At 44.2% G+C, this 24,673-nt stretch overlaps 1 protein-coding gene and 1 long non-coding RNA gene across 2 annotated transcripts in view; one reads left to right on the top strand and one right to left on the bottom strand.

Moving 5' to 3' along the window:
- Positions 1–24,673, bottom strand: part of LOC139988950 (uncharacterized) — a 229,357-nt gene that overhangs the window by 144,190 nt on the left and 60,494 nt on the right. Inside the window, exon 2 of the long non-coding RNA XR_011800236.1 lies at positions 9,546–9,726. This is a non-coding gene — a long non-coding RNA (uncharacterized lncRNA). The remainder of the gene's footprint in view (positions 1–9,545; positions 9,727–24,673) is intronic.
- The window catches only part of Optix (optix), a 51,704-nt gene that overhangs the window by 5,091 nt on the left and 21,940 nt on the right, over positions 1–24,673 (top strand). The window lies entirely within an intron of this gene.

Raw genomic sequence — 24,673 nt, 5'->3', positions numbered from 1 at the left:
CAGCCTCGCGGTATATTTTCGCGGTCCAGCGAGCGAGTTATTCAATATGCTCAACCCCGAAAGCCCCGGAGCAATCTCCGTGCTCGCACGTACTTGCATATACCTATGTACCTTGTCTGAACTCTATCTACGTGTCTGCGTGAGTGTGTGTGTATGTGTTTCTTCATACGTATATGACTGAATCTGTGTAAGTACGTGATACGAGAAACGACGACGACGTATGCTCATCTCTATGTAGGAGTTATATATTACGAGGACGAAGCTGGGACACGTACGTTCCGTCTGCTAGTACTCTGCTATATGCGAGCAATCGGTCACGTTCTAAACCGCGCTACGTTGCGGCAACTTGCAGATCGCCAACTTCGTATTCGAACCGAGATTGTCGCGTATATTCAGCGAATTATTCATATGATAAATTGTTTATGGGGAGAAGAAGATTTTCAGACTGGGATTGTTGCTGATATTTAATTCATTTGGAACCGGTGACGTACTATGTGCGTCATGCAATGTCTATCTGATTTACCGATGACGCGACATATGCGTTAAGCAAAGAGAATCTTTCTGTCGTTGTCAGACGCTATTGAAAATGTAATCGCGGAAATCAGATCGCGTGGGAAGAGTATATCAAATGATGATGTATGGAAAAGTAGTAGTCTATAGCATGATCGTTGGAAACGTCGAAATTCGAGGTGCTAAGCATTATTGGATCATTGAGGATAGACTCATTTCTACTGATTTCTACACGTCGTACACGTGTATCCACAACGAAAGTGCGATAATTCTGGGATTCTTCTAGTATTTGCATATTAATTTAAAGAAAATAACGTTGCATTTTCGAAGGTATTCGTGATACCAAGAGATTCCCTCGGTATATAAACGCGTTCCTCGAGCGTAAATTTTCATATCGTACGTATACACGTTATATCGAAGGAGAGCTAACAGGAGTGGCAAGGCTTTTCATAGGGATGTCAGTAGGAAGTAGAGGGGATAACCACCTCAACAACCCTCCGCGTAGCCGGCTTTTCGGGGGTGGCTTAGCTCGAGCGTGTTTCACCTCTCTCCTCTTTCGCTGTTGCCTTCGCTTCTGAAGTTATCAGATTTTGATAAAGTCCCCGGTGTATTAGAGACCGGCGCTGTTTGCGTTTCCACGCAGATCCTGTCTGGTTGCCACCTCGTTCACTCCACCCTCCACTCTCTTTTTCTCTCTCTCTCTCTCTCTTTCTCCTCTCTTTTCCTCCTTCCTTCTGTTTCTGTTCCATCAGGATCTGTGGGGTGCTACTTACTTTTCTTTCTTTGTGGTCGCCTCGTCGAATTCTCAACGCGCAAGTGTTGTTCCTTTTCTCTTTATCGCAACACGACTCGATGAAGGGGCGAGGGTATGGGAGAGGAGGGAGAAGGAAAGAGATTGCTCGTTACAAACGCGTGCATGTTTCCGGACGATTATTTTTCTTAATGAAAATTTCTTTCGCCGCGATCCTTTTTCTCCGAATCGCATCGACGGGAGAGGGATTTCGATTAGCGAACGATTGAGATAATGCCGTTGATTCGCCGGCGCGTAAACGGCAAAGAATTCCACTTTAATTTTCAATAAGCAGCGTAAAGAGTGGCCGCAGGATTTACGGCCGCGCGCCGTTTCCTGCAGTGAGCCTTCGCGGCAATCATTATCGCGAGAATACCTGTTAGCTCGTTCAGTCGTGACCGTGCATCAGTCGCATCTCCTCCGTTATCTTGATGACCCTAAACGAGAAAGGAATACAAGAAGACGCGAATGTCATCGGCGTACACGTTGCGCAATCTTGCTCCGTGATACAAGCAGAGAAAGAGAGAGAGAGAGAAAGGGAAAAGAAAAACGAAAGAAAAAAAGGAAGGTCTTGTCGCTGGCGTCTTCGGACCCATTCTTCTTTGGATAGAACGACAGCTGTCTGACGAAACGAACAGAATTCCGATTGAAAAGCGGCGAGCGATCTACGCGGCAAAATCATCCATGTTTCTACCCTTGCTCGAATTAACTTATTCCACTAGCCTTCTCTAAAAGATCCCATAGACATTGTTAGTTTCGATGTATACTTGGTTAATACAGCACCTATTCAATTTCAACTTTCTAGCCGCAACTCTGTTCGTAGTTGGCAACCACGGTTTCAGGAAGGGAAAGGCCGGTTGTTGGAAGCAAAATGTTTTGCCTATCTGAGATACAGGCAAAGAGTCGATCGTTTAAGGAACGTCGGAAATCGGTGGACGGTTGACGAGCGAGAAATTAACGATGATAATGACCGAAGGAAGCTCAGAGGAACGGAGAGAGGTGAGCAACAGGCGAATTGCGCGCGATGGAAAAGCAAGAGCCGAAAAGGAGCGCGGCATCGCGTACGACGATGGCAAAAAGCACGGGAGAGACAAAGGCAATGATTAATTCCACGTTGGATGTCCAGGATCATTAGCGGCAGACTGCCATGACACCTGCTCGCACGAGCCCTTCGTGATAGATTACCATGGCCAGCAACGATGCAGAAAGACGGGAGAGAGAAGCGATGATCTCGCTTGCGGATCGTCCACGGCCGGTTACTAATGATTCCGTATTTCGACATTCTGAGCGATATTCAGGAAGCCATGGAAAAGAAACGCCTGGGTATTACTGGCCAGCAGCCTCTCTCTCAGGGTGGCCACGGAATTCGCGTGGCAGCTTTTTGTCAAAAGCCTGTCACGATGTAACGTGATTGATGGTGCGACGGTGGCACGGTCGAATCACGAGAAATTCGTGTTCTCGCGCGGCCCGCGCCGCGTGAACGAAACCGCAGGAAAAACGATGAATTAATAAGACCAGAGGAGAGGAGAGGAGAGGAGAAGAACGCACGACTGGTATGCGTCGTAATTAAATGGCAGCCAAAACGCGATCGCATTAGCGACGCTGTTAATTGTCACGCTCCGCGGCACCCTTGACAGTGCTCGTTAAGGATTCACGAGGCGGCCCTCCACAAATCTTCCACCTCGTCTTATCGCTAATCGTATTTTTTTCTTTCTACCATAGCGCACTCCAATGCGTTTCCTCGCTCTTTCTAACACCAGTTACCCTCTTAACGTTAATGTTCATTAATATTTCCTCCATTCTATCGCGTCAATCTGAATCATATTTCTACTCTATGGATCGTTCGTTGATTTTCACTGTTTCAAAGTCAGATCTCTGATTTCATCGTATTAAACGATTATATTCTACGATCACATGCTTTGAATTTAGAAACGTTGCGTTAGAAACACGTAGCACGCTATAATTAGGAGCCCAACTGCTATTATATATACTGCGTTAAATGTAAGATTAGATAGACCTGGTAGCAACCGAAAGTATCAGAATATATGATCAGGATATAATTTTTCAAAGCTCGAACGATTAACCTCGTTGCAGTTTATCAGTGGTTTATAGGTGAGTCCATTGATTTAAAGCCGTGCCTTTCAAATCCCTCCCACTTCTTTCTTATTATTTAACCACATATTATTATATCTCATTCATTCGATATTCTTAATGTATCGTCGTTTTTAAGTCACCACAAAGTTTCTTCATTCGTAATTACAAACCACCGTACAAATTTTCATCGTATATAGAATACCAACAGGACTATTTACCTTTTCTAGACACACTCACACACCGCCTTTTCACCACAAAATTCTTCATCACCAAAACCACAAGACACCCTACAAATCTCCTGACAAATCGTCGCAGCGCCGCCTTCTCCGTAACCCTAATTCTTCTCTGACACACGGGTCGCCCCGAACATCTAGTTTCGAACCTCCCTTCCGTGGTCCTTTCATCGCCGATCTTCCGTTCGAGACATATTGACGTGTAATTAGGTGCACCAATAACAGAAATAGAAAAAAGCGTGTAGTAGGAGGTGGTAATTGACGCGACACGGTGTTCCGCTGTCACTTGTTTCCGTGACGGTCGCTTTTTGTTTCGTCGAGCAGGGCACAGGCGAACTCGAGCCTGGTGACTGTTTTCACGCCATCGCCATGGGGGTTCCCCTTCGTGCACACCACGCGTGCCGTGTGTGCACGAACGCGGATATAGAAACGTACGAAGGAAGGTGAGAGAGGGTAGGAGGAGGGGGGGGGGCTTGAACATTCTGGACGAGGAGGGCGGCCCAAATATTAGGGTGAGATATTGGACCGCAAGCTACTAATTCGTACGGTGATATCGATTCGGACACGGAATCGTTCGGGTGATGTGCATCCGGCAATTTCTCCCGTTCCGTGTACAGACTCACCCTCTTCCCACCGTCCAGTATCCTGCAGTTAATGCCTTGGACAGCATCCCAGAACCTTTGTCCTTGCTAGATACGAGAGATTTGTTCGACGATCTCGTTTCGTGACGAAAACCTATACTCGGAGCGTAACGTGGTCGTTTCGAGGGAAAATGTTGATTTCGATAGTTGTATCCCAATGGAATTGAAATCGTTCCAATTGATCTTCGTTTTACTTTACGCGTTTATGATATCATTGATTATATAGTATCGCTGAAAGGATAATGGTGGAGCGTCGGTAGGAAAGGATTTGAGAAAAGAGATTTTCCTCACGCATGTACGCAGGCGATTGAAGAAGATATGGTTGGGAATTATCGACTGGTAAAGCGAGATATAAATAATTCGTTCACGTGACGCGTTTAATCGTAGAGCTAATATTAAACGGCAAACGGAGCGCAACGAACGCTTTGTCATTCATGCAAAGGTTAATTCTACTTGAACTTAACGATATTTCGTTAATGGAGACGATCGACCTTCGGTAACTCATTCAGAGATCTTTCGTGGATTAACTTTCCTCCGTTCTCTCTTGTTTTCTTTCTTTTTGGATTCATTACTTGGAAAAATGTGAAAAATGTATATATACGTACGCCTTGTAAATTATCTTCGGCACAATGCATTTAGTATTTTAATAATCCAGCAGTTTGTAGCATCGAACTTATCGTTAATATCACAGTGATCGATCAAATAACTAAGTATCAAAAATGACACGTCTCAGCGAATCTCAGCGACTGTCTCGCGGACATACAACGTTGATTGTTTAACATTTCTAAAATCAAATCGTCGTCCTCGATAAAGATAATCAACTTGGCTTCTACATAACGTGACTCGCGTCATTCTCACGAAACAAACTAATCTACATGATTTTCCATTCTTCGCACGCAACTCCAAAATAATTACACTTTTGTAATTTTTGGCATTTAATTCATGATCGACGGCGATAAGACGCGCTTCCAACGTCCTGAAACTAATTCAATTACACCGGTGCACCGTAGGCCGCTACTTCCTTTGTGATTCCACAACGTCAGTCTCTAACGTAATACGCGAGAACGCGATCCTTTCCCTGACAAGATTATACGAAAGCTCGAGACGAGTCAGGTTTCCCTTTGTTTCACCTACTCTCCTATGTTCATCCGTCTGACGTTGGGATCGTGATCGGTCATCGCTCACGCCTTCGATCCATCGTCCTACGTCGTTTGCCGGGCCAACGGAGGACGATGATCACACACGTGCGACCTCATCGGTTCATTCAACAACGCGTTACACGCTCGCGCGTACACACTCCTTCCAGTTTCCTTTGTTTTGTTCCCCGCGAACAAATGACCACCGGTTCACGGAGGGCGTGCTCTCCCTCCGCGAGAGGGATCATCGATCGTCACTGATCGTTAGTCGTAGAGACACCGTAATTGCCGCTCATTAGGGAGCTAAAGGAGCGTATTATGCGCGCTGAAAAGAAGCAACGTACCAGCCGGGTTGCCGTGGCGAGGAGCCGTGCAAGGAAGACAGCGAAAGATGCCGGATTGTCGGTGGCGAACGAGAGGAAGACTCGCGGGAAGAAGAAAGAGGAAGAAAAGATGAGAAAGGCTAAGAGAGAAGGAAAAGAAAAGAGAAGAGGATTTTGAGCGGGAGGGATCGTGGAAGGCGTTGAAAAGAGTACTCGAGATACGTGAAGGGACTCATGAGGTAACCGATACCCTTTCTCTCGATACCGCTTTGTTCACAGGACTTGGAAATGAAATATAGCGATGAAACGCAGTCGCGAACGAGCCTCCCTTCCGAGGATCTGTGCCGGTGTATGGGCCCCACTGACTCCACCTTCCTTAGCCTGTCGTGTTGCTGCTCGAACTTACGAGACTCTAACTCTGGTTCCCTAAAAAAATATATACGAGGAGTGTTGCACATGGTAACGGGACATTTTTAATTACGATGTTTGGTCGGCTGACACGTGTCTCGAGGAAATTGATTTCGCGTTAGGGGACAGAGTTGTGTGGAGGGTGGAAAAGAGATTCGTAGATTGTTTACATCTCAAGTACATCCTGTATGTGTTGAATGATAGAGTGCGACAAAAGCGGAACAAATACCACGGTAACACGTATTAATTTCTGCAGAAGCTACATCGACGAAGTTCATAAATTAAACAGCTTCGAAATGAAATTTAGTTTATAAGTGGCGGTATTATCTATGGAATTACGAAAATCGCGAGTCATTTGTTTCTGAAGAATCGAACATTGATCGCGTAGCTAGACAGTGAGATCGAGGAATCAATTTGCTGTGCCTCTCAGATGCTTACGTGTGTATAATTATGCTACGTTGTTATCTATTACGGGTCACTGTTTCCATTGAACATCATAGAGTTCTACCATTCTTTACAGCTATTACGCTTTTCCCAGCACGGAGATCGTGTTGCGCTGCTTTTTTAAGCCACACTGTGCACTCGATCGCATAAATAACCAACGTGAGTCTGGTAATCTATTCGAAGCAGTTCGTCAGACGGTGGAAATGAAATATAAAATTCCATCGCGTGAATCGAATTTAAAATCGTCGGGTTGTAGAGCCGATCGACGGGCAGTTCATCGACTTCTCCTCTTTAACAACGGCGTTGCACTGCTGCAGCTTCGCTGGGATCCTTTGAAATCCGGTTGCCCGCGCCTAGGCAGGTGTCGAAGAACGCGTAACGAGCAATGAATCACCGGCATGGTATCGCATGATATTAAGTAACTCGGAAAGGGGTGCCGACGCACAAGAATATACCTCGTGTTGTTGGCTGGCCTCAACGCTGCCAACCGATCCACTGAAACGAGCTTCGATCACCTGACACTGTTCATTACACGCGTGCTGCAATAACGTGCTCGTCGGATAATTAACGATATCCTGCTTCGATACGAGACAACCAAGGTCGTTTGCAAAATCTCTGTCTACTCCCCCAAGGGTTCCTGTTTGATTTCGTCCAGAGTTTCGCAAGCCGTGTGTTTCGTCGCTTGGTAAACGTGACGAGCTCGAATCAAGTCGGGGGCCGGTATTACGCTAATCGATCGAGCTACGAATCAATTAACGTCACCGGCAGTGGTGGGTTACGGAGTCGGGTCGCCAACTAGGAAACTTGCTACTTGCGAAGTCGGGATCATCGTAGAGCCTTAACGCGTTCCGTACTATGCCAGAAAATTAATCGATACCGATAGAACTTTGATAGAAAGGCAAAAATTTCTGTTGGGATGTTTAGTCGTAGGAAAATGTGGACAAACGATAGGCTGTGCATTTTTTTACTTACTCGTAAATTATGGCAGAACTCTTGTATCTCAGAATGTGTTGCAAATTTATCAAATGTTTTTTTTAACCGCATTAATTTCTTACTGTCGCGTTGATCTCGCACGAATGCGTGAATGAAATCAGAGAAAGTGATATTACTTTGCGAAAAATCTCTATGAAAATGGAAGACATCATCGGTAGATGATCGCATCAAATTTGATAATTCCAATGAAAACTAACGAACATGCATCATCGTTCGATTTTTATTGCAAGTTTCTTAATACACTCAATTACCGTAACGAATCCAGAAGAGAGAAAAGTGCTTCTTAGAAGGGAATAAAAAAAGAGCATCTCTTTGACAGTCAAAGGACCTTCGTACGCAGCCACTACCACCTGTGATATAGAGTTCCAGCGGTCCGTGATCAGGGTGTCCGGTTACCTGGTTGGAGCAACCTACCTACGTTGCTCTTCAAGGACTACCTTGTATAGAGAGGCGAACCTCATCCACTCTCCTCCTTCCATCGTTACTCCCCCCTCTCTCAATTCCAATCTCTTTTTCCTCTTTCCACGCGTTGCTGTTCCAGCAAGAGAGAGTTCGGGGGTGTATCGAATATCCTGCCATCGTGCGGTCTCGTCTATGGTGTCCGACTACCCCTCGCTCGTTTCACGGTTAATTAAGCGGCTGACAATCTGACCACGAGACGGTTAGCGGCCAGGGGGGTCCGCGATCTTCAGGAACTCGTAAACAGAAGGAATTCCTTGAGCATGAATGAAGACGAGAAGAAGACGACGAAGAAGAAGAATAAGAAGAAGATTGGAGAAGAGAAGAGGCAGAGTACAAGCAGGGACTGTATAAGATATCGATCATCTTGATTACCAGGGCCCACCTCGGGAAGACCCATCCACAGGATCGTCGGCAGCGCTTTTTTAGAACTTTCCATCGAATAGTATTTCGTCGTGTGTCCACCTTCCTGCTTGGGATCAGTGGTGCGACGCGTACATAAAAGGCCGGCGACTTTGGTTACCGGAGGAAAGATCGGATAGATCGATGAACCGTATAGGAGGATCGGGAATTTTTGGAAACGTCGCGCTGTAGAGTGGCTCGCGAAGATTGATTTACGTGGATCGATGCGTGGGTCCGGCCAGGGTTATTCGCTTTTGTCAGGATAGGTGGAATATGGTGGATACGCTTGACTCGAGGATTTGTAACTTAACTCTGCTAGAACCGGTGGTCTATGATCTCTCGAGGACGATCGATTTCTCTTTTGTGAAACTTTGGTACTAGGAATGGACCAACTTTCTATCGTGGAAATTTATATATATCGCATCGAACATCGTAAGAAGATCGTAACGATAATACTAGCGACAACGCGTAGTTTATGAATGTTGTAAAAGTAAAGCGACAGTAGCAACGGAAAATATTGATCCGACGTAGCCGCGTTGCACGCAAGAACATTTCAAAGGTAGTTTTCGAGATTCGATGTGTTGAAGTGGTCATCACTTCTAAGAAAACTCTACATCTGGTCTTTTAGTTTTCTCAAGCACCGAAGCCATCGACAGCGTAGACAAAAGACTGGGTCGAAGGCAAACCATAAATAGTAGATAAGCGACGTTGGCTTCAGGGTTTTCAGTCATAGGGTAACACTGCTAGCGTGCGGACCTGGATCAGCTGAATTATATTTCGACTTTAGTATTTAAAATATATATTTTCTACCTTACAATTTATCCACGCGTTCCTTGTTTACATATATCTAATAATCTAACGATAGAAACCTTTGTCAGAAATTTTAATTAATTTCTGAATCATGTGAATTTTCTAAGATAGGAGTGGAAATGTTACTTTCCAAGGCAAAGGTTCGATAGAAACTGAGGAAAAATACATTAACGATTCAATTCGTCGTGCTCTTCTGTAATTTTTAGCTAAACTTTTGATTGAAAAAAAAAAGAGAACAGCGGAATATAAAAAAAATAACTTGATAGAAGAACGAAATAAAATTTTCATCCACATTCACTTACCAATCTAATTCTTGCGAACTTGACAACGAAATAGAAGGCTGTTCCAACTGTTTCACCGATTCGTCGTCGAAGGTGGATCAAAGGAAAACGAGAGCGGATTATATCGTCGAAGTATCGAAGGCATCGTCTCTCGTTTCTTGGCCCCACGGCTGATAGTTACACCAGGAGGCGGCCCCTGTACCTGCCAACAAACGACCAGCAGATGATTTAGCACATATTCCAGCGAGAGGCTCGTTCGCGTCTCGATCGCCTTTTACGTGTACCCGGTGCCCCGACTTGAGCGTGATTGTTTTATAATTAAGCCGTTACTGGATATAAGGCACGGACGCGCGGGAGGCGGTGGTGATTAATTGTTTTCGAATTGAAAACCTATCGCGGTACCGTCTTAATTTCATCGTGCCCCAGCTAGAGTACAAGACGTGGAACTTATAGGCGTAATTACGCGGCCGGTTCCCCTGCAGACGTTAAAAAACTAATGAATAACAAACACCGGTGAAACCAGTCTGCAGCTTTATACGCTGTATACGCGTCGTAAACGCGGTTGAACCCTTAAAAACAAGGGAAAAAGGAACGAAACCGTGGTTGCTTCGCAGTTATCGAGTCTTTATACCCTGTTCCGTATAAAAGAGTGATTTTACGCTGAATTTCCGTGCGTTTTAATGGAAATACTTTGTGACCAGAATAGAAGTTCTTGGTAGAAATACGAGAGACGGTAGCAGAGTATCCGACTATTTAACGTTGAAAAGAAATTACGCGTGGAGGGTAACGACCTTTTAATGTTCTTAAGAATATCCTCCTTGGCATTTTGTACATTTACCTCAACCTTCCTTCTACTTTTCAACTTCTTCTTTGTCTCATCTACGATTTGATATATATTCTACGCTTCAATGGTAATTTTACTTCTGAAGAAAACCAGAGATTACGGGACTTTCTGAGTTTGAAAGAAGATCGGTGTATCTGAATTTCGTCAGAATTTTTCTTCGTTCAAAGTTAAAGATCAAAACTCGATGCTGATTCACCGATGAATACGTAACATCGATTGCGATAACGTACACAATAAGGTCTCTACCTGTTACTACTTTTGATAAATAGGAGCGCTCGTTGAACGAAACCGAAGTCGAGAACCTCTATACACTTTCGTTATTACGATCGTTATTATGTCGCCTCTATATCAAGCGATCACCTATTATATCCATTTAAAAGGACTCTCACGTTCCTCATAATTGAAATTACATTCGGTCGTATTTCTCATAATAGGAACTCGGCTGCAAATTCCACCACTTGAAACTCAGCATTAACTGGTTCGTATAAAACAAAACTTTCGTTCTCATTCCTTATCCATGACTTTATTCTATCGTTCCAGTATCTTAAGATTCGTTCAATTTGCCTGTGTGTACTCGTAAAGATTTTTTCACACGATTCCACAGAAACACCGGTGAAATTCGCTACTCGAGGAGCCTCCTTTCGCGTTCCCCGGCGAAAAGTTTCTTGCGTTCGACTGTTCACCCCCTCGATGGAACCCGACGACAACCTCTCTCCCTCACTGAATCCATCTCTGTTACTCTGTCGTTGGAAAATTCGGGCGAGTCTCGAAAGCGCGCCACATTAAACGGAGCAAATAGACGGTGCCGTGCGGCAAAAGGGTGCCGACTGAAAGGCAAACAGTTTAGCTGGAAACAATTGACTGCAGATTGAAGAGAGAGAACGAGGGGCTCGGAGAGGGCTCACGGGAGAGACATCTGACGATCGATGCACGCGTCGCTGCCAGCGAGAGAGCGAAGTTACATCTGTCCGACGATGAAAATAGATTTTGAGAGAGCCCGGGTCCGGGCAACGGGGGGTCCGCGAGGGAGGGAGTTGTTAAAACACTCGTTTCCAGACCAGGAATTCGTGTTTCTCGTCACAATGCCACGGTGCTTTGATCGACCGCCCCCGTCGAACCACCGAAGGCAACGCGTTACCCCGTCTCTCTCCATGTCTCTCTCTCTCTCTCTCTCTCTCTCTCTCTCTCTGTATTTTGTGTGTAACGTTTTATAAATTGAAAAAATTATCAATGGTATTATACGAGTTGATGCCGATACAAAAGAGAGGACGGCAGTGTACCGACCGGGTAAATTGCGCGGGATTTCGCGTTCCACGCGTGCCTGCATATTTTATATGGACGAGTTCATTCATACTTAATGTCCCGTGGTTCTTTTCGATTCGGTGTGCCAGTGGACGTGCGCAACACGCGAAAAAAACCGCCCCAACCTGACTGTACGCAATCAAATCATCGATGTTTCGTTGCGCGGTTTTATTAAACAAAGCCCCTGGCCACGATACAAATGTCGGAGATTTACTCTTATGGACGCTTTAACCGCTCGACGAACTTGTTGAAATTTTTCTGCGATTCAACCTGACGCACCGGCGGTGAATCGCGCCGATAGAAATGTGGAAAAGGTCGGAAGCAGGAAAAATCAGTGAGACTTTTAGACATATGCATATAAATATATATATGTCTAAAAATTAAAAGAATATAATATATGGAAAGACGGACAATGGCTCATCGATAAGAAGGAAAGAACGTGTCAAAAAAATTGCGACACGAGCAGTTGGACGATGGGGGTGGTTCACCCCTCGTGTGTGTGTTTTGTCTCGTCCGATCCTTTTAACGTCACTTAAAACAAAACACTGTATCGATTTGACCGCTTCTCCCCCTTGGTGAACGCACTCGACGAGCGCCCAGGGGGATGTTCGATGCGTCGAAGACAAGTGACACTCGATTCGGAGCTGGTCCTCCGAGTGTGTTTTGTTTTTCTCTTTTTCACACTTCACTGTGCCACGTCGCTTTTCTTTTCACCACCCTCGTAGTGTACCGATGCGATCTTGCACAAATATAGCGACCAATCGAGCGAGCAACTCGACGATATCTCTCTAAGAATTCCTCAAGCGTACGAACGATCGTGCAAAATGTGCGCAAAATTTTATGAAAAAGGAACTTTGGTAAAAATTTCGTGCAGCTACTTGTTAACATCCTTGCGACCGATATACATATAGTTACCAAGCACAAGTAAGTGGTGCGATTTTACTGGAACGTTGATACGTTTCATATTCTAACTTCAGAAATAAAATCTTACTATAAGGCGTTGTATTAATTTAAATAAAAATGGTCTTTTTGTAGGACGTATATACGTTAAACGTTAAACTGTTTGGCTCGGATCTTTCTTGGAAATCTATGTATTCCTAGCAATGACGCAAAAATTTATAGCACCAAAGTATAAACGTAAAAGCAGACGAAAGTATCGAACGTCCACGGCAGTGATTTTCAATTCCAAATGAGAAGCTATGATCGCGCTTACGTACGAAGCGCGAGAGTAATCTGACGCGATAAAATAAGCCGCCACGGAATGATTACGTTACCACGTAGAATTATAGGACGCCACTTGGGTCGATGAATCTTTAATCCTCTTTAACGCGGCCACGAAACGACCGAGGAACCGCATCGAAATCGAACGGTAATCGGCCGTGAAACGCTAGAGAGAGCGTGTTTTGGTAAAATTCAGCGTGAGCTGGGTAGGAGTCGGAGACGCGGTGGCCGCCGATAAATTCGACGATTACGGTGTGTGTAGAGCGCACAATAGCCGGGGCGGCCACAGAATCGCGAGGCAGATCGGCACGTACATTAAATAATACGTCTTCATTACACGTCGATGGAACAGGTCGCGTGGCATAAAAGAGCCGTCGAACATCATGGTACTGCCCACTAGGATGACTTTTTCTGTCGGCCAACCACGTTAGACGTGTTCGTTTTTCTTTTTTCACTCGTATAGCCTCGAGTCGCCAGCAAGAAAATTGAATGTCGGCGTCGATTCCCTCGTTGTTTCGTTCTTTCTTCGTCTCTTTTTTTTTCTTTTCTTTTCTTTTCTTTTCTCCCCCTGCCGCTAGTACTAGTAGTAGTCGCCTTTATTCGTCGTCGTCGTCCGCCGCTCCTATTATAAAGTATAATACGTAATACCGGACTCGGTGTTTCCCAGATTATCGTCGCTCGGCCAAGACGCGATACCCTACGCCTCGCGTGTCAATTAGACACGGTATATGAGGTTACAAAGTATGCCAGGTCTTTGCACCGCGCGTACTAGCCTCGTCAAGCCACGACATCGTTTCCGATCGTTAGGTAAAGTCGACCGGACGAGAAGCGATCTGCGTTCGACTCGTCAAAGACACCACCGCTATTTAACTTCAGACTGAGAATTACGTCGAGGTTTCATCCACGCTATGCCAGTTCGAATTTCCATGATAAAGATCGGGAGTACGAACTACCGAAGGAACGAACAAAGGTGCGCACGAAAGGCGTCTGTCAGGCAAAGGATGATACCAGTTACAGGTGGTCGTCGCGATTCCTTACGAATTGTTACGCGATATTACACACAGATGTTTGTAGTTACTACACCTACATCGAAATTTAATCAAGTGTTTTCTGATAGAATTCGATATGATAGACGCGCAAGGGTGAATATCTCAAATTAGAATGCACCGTAGGGACGTTGATACATGTTGGTGAAAGTGATGCGACGATGAGAGTATGGTTTAAACTGTTCGAATCGGATTCAAGGAATTAACATTTGAATATTTGTTTTTCGACGTACACTAAGACTGGAAAATTTGATTTGATCGAAGCGATATCTCGTAGAAGAGAAAATTACTTTACCATGACCATCGTGATCTTCCGATCTAAGGGAGTGTTATCAAAAGCTGTGTGCAATAGCGTAAATCTTTACAAGCGGAACTGGATGAAAATCTAATCATATATATCAGTCGTGTTAAATTTTTGTGCTCTGCTGTACGTTTCAACCTCGCTGATTCAGTTCAAATTTCCACGATAAAGATCGAGACAGCGAAAGTTCGCACGGTAAGGTGTCTCTCATCAGGAGGGAAGGATGATCCTTAAAGTGGCCTTCACGAATTGTTACACGCGACAGCATATCGTTACGCGTTACGGTAAGACGATAGTCCCGTTGCATTTATTACGCGTTTCGATTGGCCTGCAGATTAAGTTGTTCAGGTGGCCGGCGGCTATTGTTTGTTAAGGACCAGGGCATGCAAATCAGGAATTCAGTCGGTGAAGTGGTCATGTGCGTTTTGATTGGTACGTCGTTTCTCGGTTGTTTTCCTTCCCTGCAGAGTCTATCAAGCCGAGCACGCAGTAAATCTCGAACCGAGCTGCTCCTTTTTCCTGCGGTGGCTCAATTCGTGGCCGCGGTGATTGCACACTGCATAAATTACTCGACTGCAACAACCGATTAACGGCCACCGGTGCACCACGGCCGACGATTACACACAGTTTTGTTCGCTTGGTCCCGCCGATCGCCAGGCGATTAATCCTCTCGTCATTTATCTTAGCCCGTTCCGCAAAAAGGCCCACCTCGATGTGTGTCGCGATGCAGCTGACTTCGTTCGAGGAATCCTCGTTACTCGGGATATCAGATGTGCTTGAACACGTTGAATTTGCAGACCGAATATGTAATTCGTGTTACATGTATATATATTTCACTTACTTCTTCATTAACCGACATAAGTCATTTGATATCAGATGCACGGTAAAGAGGGATTAATTGGAGCGAAGAAATACAAGAGAAGATAAAAAAGTGGAGCCACATCTGTGTCACTATAATTATAATGATAAATCTATTAACCGATGAAGACCAGTTAACTCGTCGTTAGAATCCTTGATCTATAGCGTATTCTTTAAATTAAGGATTGTCGACCATCATACGTGTGACTTATTCATCTGCATGCGAAACAAAATCGATTCGAGTAGAATTGAAATCGACCGTGTCTTTATTAATTTTCAATTTTCTAATTCGAGAAGCATTGTCGTAAAAGATGGTTAACAAGCTAAGCGAATGATGCTTAATACGGTTACGACGAGTTATCGTTGAAAGTACAGTTGCACGCTTGAAACGAAGGTTTTGAAAGACGTGGTAGATCTACGAAAAAAGCTTAGACACGCTTCCGTAAATGTTGTTGGACGCGTAGATCTTGTTGATTCAGTCAGCTATTTTATGTATTTCGCGTAAGTAGGTACTTTGAAAGGATGCAGGGTTGGCTGTAAAGAAAATTGATTAAAGGATGGTAATTTACGCGATGCGTTTGCTGTCATAAATGATAGTGAAAGATAGGCATACACACCGGCCTTTTCCAACTTTGTTTCCTCCTCAGTGCATGCAGAAATTTATGATATCATCGCGAGTTGACTCGTCTTTACTTGTAGTACGGTTAATGCGGGTAACGGGAAGTCAAGAAGGTTTATCTTTCGTGCAACCCGGCTGATGTTTTCAACATCGACGACCATGGTGTCTCGAAACACTTCAGGATATCATTAGCTGTATAATTATGCCGTGGCACACTAATGACTTAGGGGCAGCCTGGTGATTTCAACGTCTCGTACTCCGTTCTGTGGAAGGCGCCACGCGAGAGGAAGATAAAAAACTTATTGGAATGAAATAGTCAGCGGCATTAACACCAGAACTACTGATCTGTAATATACCATGATGAAAAAAACCACTCACAGATAATTATAATTAAACTCTTGCAATGAAAATCCATAAGTATATATAATTACGTTTCTATCTCGATAGAAGTCAACGTTAATTTTGTTGCGCGTGTATTTTAGTAATCGCGAGGAATTAAAAATTCCTACGTCTAATATTATAACGTCTTCGAAGACGCTGTTTCGATTTTATATAAAGTTGCAGACGCTAATGCGCCTGGTTAAAAATAAAACATAAACGTGAGTGCCTAATAAACGTCGTGCGTGGACATTATAAATAATGACTTGTTTTAAAAGGGACCTGGAAAGTATCACTTTCAACGCGTTCAGTCATACACTGAACTCTACTACTGTGGTCCCCCAGTGGCCGCGAGACGGCCGCGTTCTTAAAAGGCAGTAAATCACGCCTTCCTTTTTATCCGCCACCGAGGCCGCTGATTGTGCCATACATAAAATTACGATAAATTCATAAGGTTTCTCGTGCTGTCATGACCCGCGGCGGTCGATTGTTCCCGGATGCTAATAGCTGAGCCGCAGCATCTCGGTGGGTGGTGCCACCGATTGTCAACGAAATGGATCCGTATTGTACGCGTCTCGTGCAACGAAGCAACAAAAGTAACAAGTACAGTTTGAACCTTCGGTATTCGAGTTAATAGAGATACGGTTTAAACAAGAGAATTCTGGGGTGAAAGTACTGTTATTTCTTCGTACGACGATTATCATCTGACTCAGACGGAATATTTGTAAACAACAGTAACGCGAGATAATTACTCGTTAAATTAATATCTTCGATATCGCTAGATGACAGAAATTAATCGAAATAGCGTTAGATATAATTTAGAATAGCGTTAAATTAGATGGTTAAATTACATTTAATTTATGAGCCATTTATAAATTCTCTTTTTTTTTTTTAATACCGTAAATGATTCGAAGCGAAAATGCCTTTGACAGTTTTGCTTTTATTGATCTTTAGTAATATTTGCATTACCAATTTCTCAGCTCCAAACTATTTTTGTTTTCGTCTCTAATCCCTCGTTTGATACCAATTTACTCACACTGCGTTAAAGCACGTAATATTAATTTCATATTATAAGTAGTAGAAAAAACATAATCCGACTGATAAAAACATAGTTGGGTTATTAAAACGTTTGCATAGTGGAATATCACGTGGCAAAACATGCTCGGATAATGAAGGCTCTACAATGTAATAATATAAAACAGAGACCGTTATCTAGAAAATGTGCAATGTACCGATTAAACGAACGCGTGATTTCGATCAGTTAATTTCGGGAAAGTTGGTTGATCGAGCGTGAACCAGTTTTTTAAAAAGGAGAGAGAGAGAGAAACAGAGAACGGAGAAACAAGAATATCATGAATGTGAAAATTGTCGAGCTTCTAATTACATATAGATGATATCTGCAATTTCTGTTCACTCAAGAAGTACCGCAAGAGGGACGCGAGAACAGACCGGATTATAATTTCGCTGGGAAACTAGTTTGATTAATGTTTCGCCGATCGCCGACAGCTCTAAACGTTGTAGTCGACTATGCGATATCTATTAAAACCCGATAGGAATTACGCGCCATTAATTAACCGGATCGCTGAACCTTTGCGTTTGATCATTTTTGATTTCGCGTGTCTCGGCTAAGTAGGTTGGATACGAGTAATACGAGCGAGACATTACGCAATCTGATTTTAGCTTCGAAGATCGCAGTCGAATATTTCCTTCGATACCCAACCGAATATACTTCCAACAACAAACGCCGGTAATTTATTAAGAGGGTAGCTGGATGGATATAACGAGAACGAAGCGTAGATTGAAAATACGTAACGTTAATTTCGACGATTCGTGCGTTTGCGAATTATCGGATTCTTCGAGAACATTCTCAACCTTGGAAATTCGACCGAATAAATTTTCAAGAATCGTTCAGTCGTAGGCGAGACCTTGATAAACGCACGATTAGACGGGGAGCACGCGTAAATCAAACGATGGTCCTGGTGTATCGGTGCAGAGGGGTGGCGCGAGATGAACGTCGTTAGTCCGGCACAATACTGTTTTGACGGTGTAACAAAAGACAGGCCGGCCCGTGAGCAGACAAATGACCGTGGATCCGAGAACAAATGACAGTGGCTGTCCAAACGTGAACGCGGCTCTTTTGTGAACGCACCTCATTACCGGCTGCTCGAAATTTTTCATATCCGCACGTCCTGACGTCCGCGGCCTCACGTTCAAGAAAAATTGATCGTCGCTCGTGCCCGATACCGGATGGAGATCCCTCACCATTACTACCATACGTTCTCGTCTCTCTTCGAACCGACACGAACCTGTCCCATCAACGCGTAGGATCGAAAAGATACGAGCGTGAATCGTGCACGAATGGGATCGCTCGGTTTGCCTTGCCATCGAAGCACGTTCGTTTAGGAATCGAGTGAAAGCGGTTGAATCGGTCAGACCACGATTACGTTCCGAGAATGAAACAACTGTCTCTGACGAGTAGGAAAAATGGTTACTTGTAGTGGAACGTTCGTTACATTGAGAAGGAGACGTCGTAGCCGGAGTTGGAGGATATTTGTCTTTTTCATTGAAAAAGTCGAGGCTGCTTGTGAAATCTCAGCCTTATGTTGCGACTCTTGGCGGCGGAACGAAGACGAGACGCATACGCAGTCACGTTACTGCTCGCAGAGGGCAAATAAGCGTCAAATGAAGCGTGCTTGAAGATCAAACGAGCGAGCAAACACGAAACAAGTGACGGGGCGTTAACGTGTCCCCGTTGGAAAAACATCGCCAGCTACCGGTCGTGTAATACCACGCTTTGCCTACCGGATTACCATTTGGACTAATCCCGCCTCCGTCGCGACTACGACCGTCAAGAAACGCAAACATACACCGTGTAAAATGGAAAACAACCACGTCCGAGGGTGAGGTAAGAGGATAGGTTTAATCCTTCGCTGAGAGAAATCGTCATCTGCTTGTCGATATAAATCTGATATGCTCTAACGTGCTCAAAATTATCAACAGAATATATAATTCCTTTTCTACATACTAAAGCTACTTTATTGAAAGCTGCGTTACGGCCAGGGTGGCAAAAAGTATGGCGAAAGAAGGGTTGAAAACTTTGAATGGACGACAGTTGACAAACGTGAAATTCGAAATTATAAGCAATTTAGCAATTCGAAGTTCCTGTCGTCGAAGATTCGATAGTTTGGAAAAGGATATGACAGAATTTAAAGGTTGCTGTTAAAAGACAGGACGGTCTCCTCGAGGAGGATCGTAAGCACGACGACACTTGTGAACGCAGAACCTCGCAATTAAACACGTGTCTGAGTGTTTTATTTGCTCGTTAAAAAATGCCTAGCAGACGAGATTTGACAGCCCTGGTGTCAATGCAGGCACATCGATTTAAGAAACAGTCGTACGACTATGAATTATTATCCTCGCCAGCCACAAGAGGATGCAACATATTCGCATATTCGCTCTTCCCAATTCTGCAATCGAAATATCTCCTGCCTACGCTGAGCAACACTCACGCTAAATGAAGACACGCCTAGAGCGTTAATCATTCCCGGTGTCATCTTACAATCGTCGTCACGTCTATGTTAATCGTCCTGCCTACGCTCTCACGGCTAGAAAATCTGCAAACCGTGGTACCGCTCGACGTTGTCGAGCCGTCCACGATAACCGGTAACAACAATTACGCAAGTAATCGAACGAGAAGAAAATGATAGATAACGGGTCCGGTAGTCTTCGTCGTAGGTCTGAACACGGCCCACGGAATTCGTGTTAATCGTATGCCAATGGGTGGACGATGATCGGCGGGGTTGCTGGCGTACAAGTCGCGGCGTTACTTGTCGAGTCATCAAACAAAGATGGCCGCCCGGTTCCTGCGGCGTCGAGTGCCATATTTGTAAAACAAAGAGGAGGCTAGGGAACACGGGTTGGCGGCCATTTACATAAATATGTGCAGTTTCTGTGGATTCATCTATAGCGAGGGGTACCGGAGCGATTCCTCCTGGGGATTGCTCCTTCTCCGCGTGATTAACTTGTCACGAAACGCTGTAGTCACGTCTCGAGCTATTTATTAGACGGATAAGGATCGGCGGTGAACGCGTTCGCGCCCGCGCCAACCGCTCCTTCCAGACGAATCGTGCGCTTCACAGAGGAGAAGCTCGGCTAGCGATGACGGCGAACTCTTCGGAGTTGCGCCAAGGTCTCCCCTGTCTCTAACCTTCGTCCTATTCGAGGCTATTCGATATCCTAAACGGATACCGGCTAGAAAGTCGATTCGTTATCTCTCAGATTGGTTTCTTCTCGCGTACATTTCCGCCATCATTCTTCTCTACTAAACGGTCATCGTATCTTTCCTGCATTAGTCGTGGAGACAATCTTCTGACTAGGAAACGAAGTCTTTTAACCCTTAGTATCGACAAATGAGCCTTAGCCGCGGATACGCGTTAAATGAAAACGTTCCACGGGAACGTTTCAGTAAGAAGAGATCCGGTAAGAAGATAAGAATACTCGGCGAAGAGACGAAGAACGGTAGAACGGACATTGTTAGCGTTGTTTCGTTTTACTTTGTATCTAGCTGCTGATAAACAGTAACGCCGACGGTGGCTCACCAGAAATGATAATTTAAACGATGACTCTCGGCTTCCTCGCATTCAATTACTAAATAATTGACGGGGAGGGTGAAGGAAAGCTGGGTACGCTGCGGAAAGAGACGCGGAGGGAGTCGAAAGGGCTCTCGACGAACGCGCTCTCATGCGTCCTCTCTTTCTTCCGCGGGCGGATTCCCTCTCTCGGTCTCCGGTTCTCGGCCATTTCGCAGTCGAGGTGACGAGCGTGACTTATCTCCTGCAAATTATAATCCAATTTGCGATTATCGTCGTGCCATCGTGGCCGCGCGCAGCCTTTGGGCCTTGCTGAAGGACCAGATGGACGCCTCACCTCTGGCTGATTAGTAAGGGATAATTAACCGCGTGGCTGACGCGATTTGCGCGTTTCTCGACCACCTTTCGTTTCGAGAAAGACACACGGTGACATGCATATGATATTCCGTGGTCCGAATCGCGACCACTCAAGCGCATAAATCTTCGCTACTTTTTCGGACGTCACCGCGACCAACGAAGCTAAATATGGCACCGACGTTGTTTCAACTGCCTCGCGTCTATTTAACGCACTAATGTGCGAAACTGCGCGACTGTACTGTAGTTAACTTCGTGGTTACTTTGCGAATATATAAATACCTACTACTAGTTTAATATCGAAAATTAATTGAGAATTTTAACAATTTTGATGGCGTTTAAACTTGTATCGTTTTGCTTTAAACGAACGTATTTCATCGAAATTTATACAGCTTTTCCAACAAGGTATAGACTGTATTTATATTGCTGTATACTCTAGTATACTGCTCCGTTTTTATTAAAATACCATGGTTTTAGAATTGATGAATTATTCAGGTATACAACATTGTCCGTATCATAAAAGCTTTGCTGTTGCAAAAGGTCGATCACTGTTGAAGTAATTACTTCAAAGAAAAAAAAATTGTATTGTACCGTTAAATATAAATTATGTTTTGGGTTACAAGGTCTAGAAACAAAGGATCTATAAGTAAATTTCTATTGCTGTTTCTTATAGCCTTTACTTAGAGCTTCAAGATTACCTTTCTTTGTAATGTCCTTTGCTATAAATGTATTGCTTCTATTCTATTGTATCCTATCGCTTCTATTAAATTGTAACATTTCGATACATTTTTCTATTACAAATTCATCCACTCGTTCTTCTATAAGTCAACCTCAACAATCACGAAAGTTAATAACTCAACTTTTAGAACCTTGCTTTCGCTACATTCCTGTTTCTACTAAAAAAAAAAAAAATCGATATTAATATATAAATACAGAATATGTGTTCCAAAACACAAGGTTCAAATAGCAGATACAATTCATCTTACGATCAAATAATATCTTAAGTTCCTATACCGAAAGAAGCTCCGTCACTAGATAGATCCAGCGTAACCAAGAAGCATTGATTTTTTCCCCGCTTCAATACCTTTCGATGTTCCATGATTAAGCTCCGCAGTCGTACAGTCTCTCGGAAGATGAACTCGTAGATTCGCATTTCTCGCATACTTCGCGATCCATCTGTCAAATGGCGGGGCGAAAGGGTAGCCGTTCTTGCCGCGGCTACGTGCGCACGAAATCGCGGATGACACGCGGCGTCAAAGCGGAAAGCCGCGCGACGTAACTAGCCGGGAACGACAGGTGGCTCTCCGCGGGCATTTCCTGCTTCTCATCCCGCGAAATTGCGAGTCGCGTTTCAGCCACGGTGAAATTCGCCGGCCGATCAAACGACCAATCGAACAAGAAGAAGAGGAAGAAGATAAAAGAAAGAAGAGGAGAAAGGAAGCCGCGAGTCAGACACGCCAAATCGAGCCTATCGAGATTCCATCGTTGCGAGACAACGTGACAGATTCCGTGCTTGAAATTTCTCCCGGTTGTTTTTGTAAAACAATTAGACGACGCGAGCTTCAGTTCAGTGGAGATTTACGCTTGACGTTTAACGAGACCTCGATAATCCCCGTTACCAACGTCGTCATTTACGCGAACGACTGCACGCCTGTTACAGCTACGTGGATCGCGGAAAGAAATCGCCGTCTCATTCGGTTGCCTTCGAGATGTAGCTTCGAGGTTGAAAAGGAGTGGAAGAAGAGACCGAAATGGACGCCTCCTCGTCTCGCGTTTCGTTACACGATCGTTATAACCTTCCTAACGGAGGCGTTTCTTGCCTGTGCACCGAATTATCCGGGGATCGTTATCGTTTACTAACCTTTTTATCATTGATAGTAAGCAAAGAGGTGGTTTAATGGGTTGCATTTTATGATTATCTAGTTTGAAAGGAACTCTTGCAACGCCATCGTGCTCGTTCCAACAGCGCAGGTATAATTGCCGTTATCCATTCATCGAAATACACGCTACGTATTTTTAGATACTTGCAAATTCATGGAATTAATTAATTTATTTATTTTACACGTTGTTCTGAGACACACATCGGAAGCGTAAGGATTCGTTTTTAGACGAAACATAAATATTTGGTGCATCTACTAAGTTTTGCATTAATTTTTAATAAGATTGATAAAAAAAGGAAAGTTGATAATAAAACAAACTGTTATTATATTATCATATTATATATAGCGAATCTTGCGCGTAAATGCATAAATCATTGGTCTTTAAATCTGATAAAATCAAAATAACACGGATGGCAGAAAATAGTGCACGCGACTGAGATCCTTATTATTCAACAATTTACGATGTTAAATACTCACCAAACAGAATTTCATCGCCGTTCGTTATAAGATATTTGAATCAACTATGATAAAATATTATTTCCACGTGCATTTGATTATATGGATGAGACCTTGTACAATTAGCTTTGGATATCTTACTAATTACTCGGTTATTAGATGCTCGAACAAATCGATAAAAGCTGATAGAAACAAACGTGTGAATAGAAAAATACTCGTTATACGTAATAAAGTAACCGGTGGTAGTTCTTTATCCGTTACGAAGCTCTCTACAGGGCAAAGTGAATATTTTGTTTCAGGCGAATAAGATCCGAAAACAATATAGACGAAGGGCCGCTAAAAAGCGCGATGGTTAACGGCAAACGAGCAGAAAGGGCAGCAATCTGCTATTAACGCTGGCCAGGCGAGCGAATGGTCCGCAGCTCCTAACAAAAAGGGCCACTTCCGAAGGCTGCAACGTCACATCCGCCATCGAAAATAGCCACGGGCCCCTAATTTACGGAGAAAAGCGAGGTTTTCGACCGAGGAAAAGATTCCACGCCGCGATAAGCTCCTGTTGCTCCGAATACGACGAATGCGTGAACGCTTCGTGACTCGCGTTATATACCTGTCTTCTCCTCTCCTTTACCCTACAACACGACTCTCTACCAACGAGAGCACACCTCAACGCTACGGGGCAAACACCGGTTTTTAATCACTAGAACTCGCGGGAACAGTATTCGCGCTTTTTCCACGATACGTTCTCGTAATACGATCGGCCGATCGAAGACTAGCAACCGAGACATTGCGCCGTGTATATCTCCGTGCTGGCGTTCAACGTCGACTAAAAAGCGATATTAATCCACCGGGATCGTTCTAAACCGGTTTTATCGTTTTGTCGAATCGAAATTTCTATACGCAACGCCATGGCACTAGGCCTGCGAGGCTTATATATTACGAACGAGACGCCTAGTTTCGCGAGACGTCCGCTCGTTCGTTCGTTTCTGGTTGCAGGTATTTGCGAGGGGAAAAATCGAGAGCAACTGCAACTAGGAGAGTGAAGAAAGAAAAAAAAAGAGGACAGAAAACAAAAACAGGCATACATTTGCGCGCACAATGGGACCGGCGAGTAATTTCGTTCTCGCGTTACGCAAAAGCCTGCTGCTAATTTCGTAGCGAGCGCCACTAGACGGCCAAGATACGAGCTCGTGGTTCACCTCTGGCTAGCTGGTTGTTCTAATTACAGCGGAAATGGAAAAGCGACGAACGTACGCGTATGTACGAATATATCTATATATATATCATACGCGTGCATGTACATA

This window comes from Bombus fervidus, chromosome 7 (assembly GCF_041682495.2).
Source record: "Bombus fervidus isolate BK054 chromosome 7, iyBomFerv1, whole genome shotgun sequence".
NCBI lineage: Eukaryota > Metazoa > Arthropoda > Insecta > Hymenoptera > Apidae > Bombus > Bombus fervidus.
This window is presented reverse-complemented; position numbering and strand designations above follow the sequence as displayed.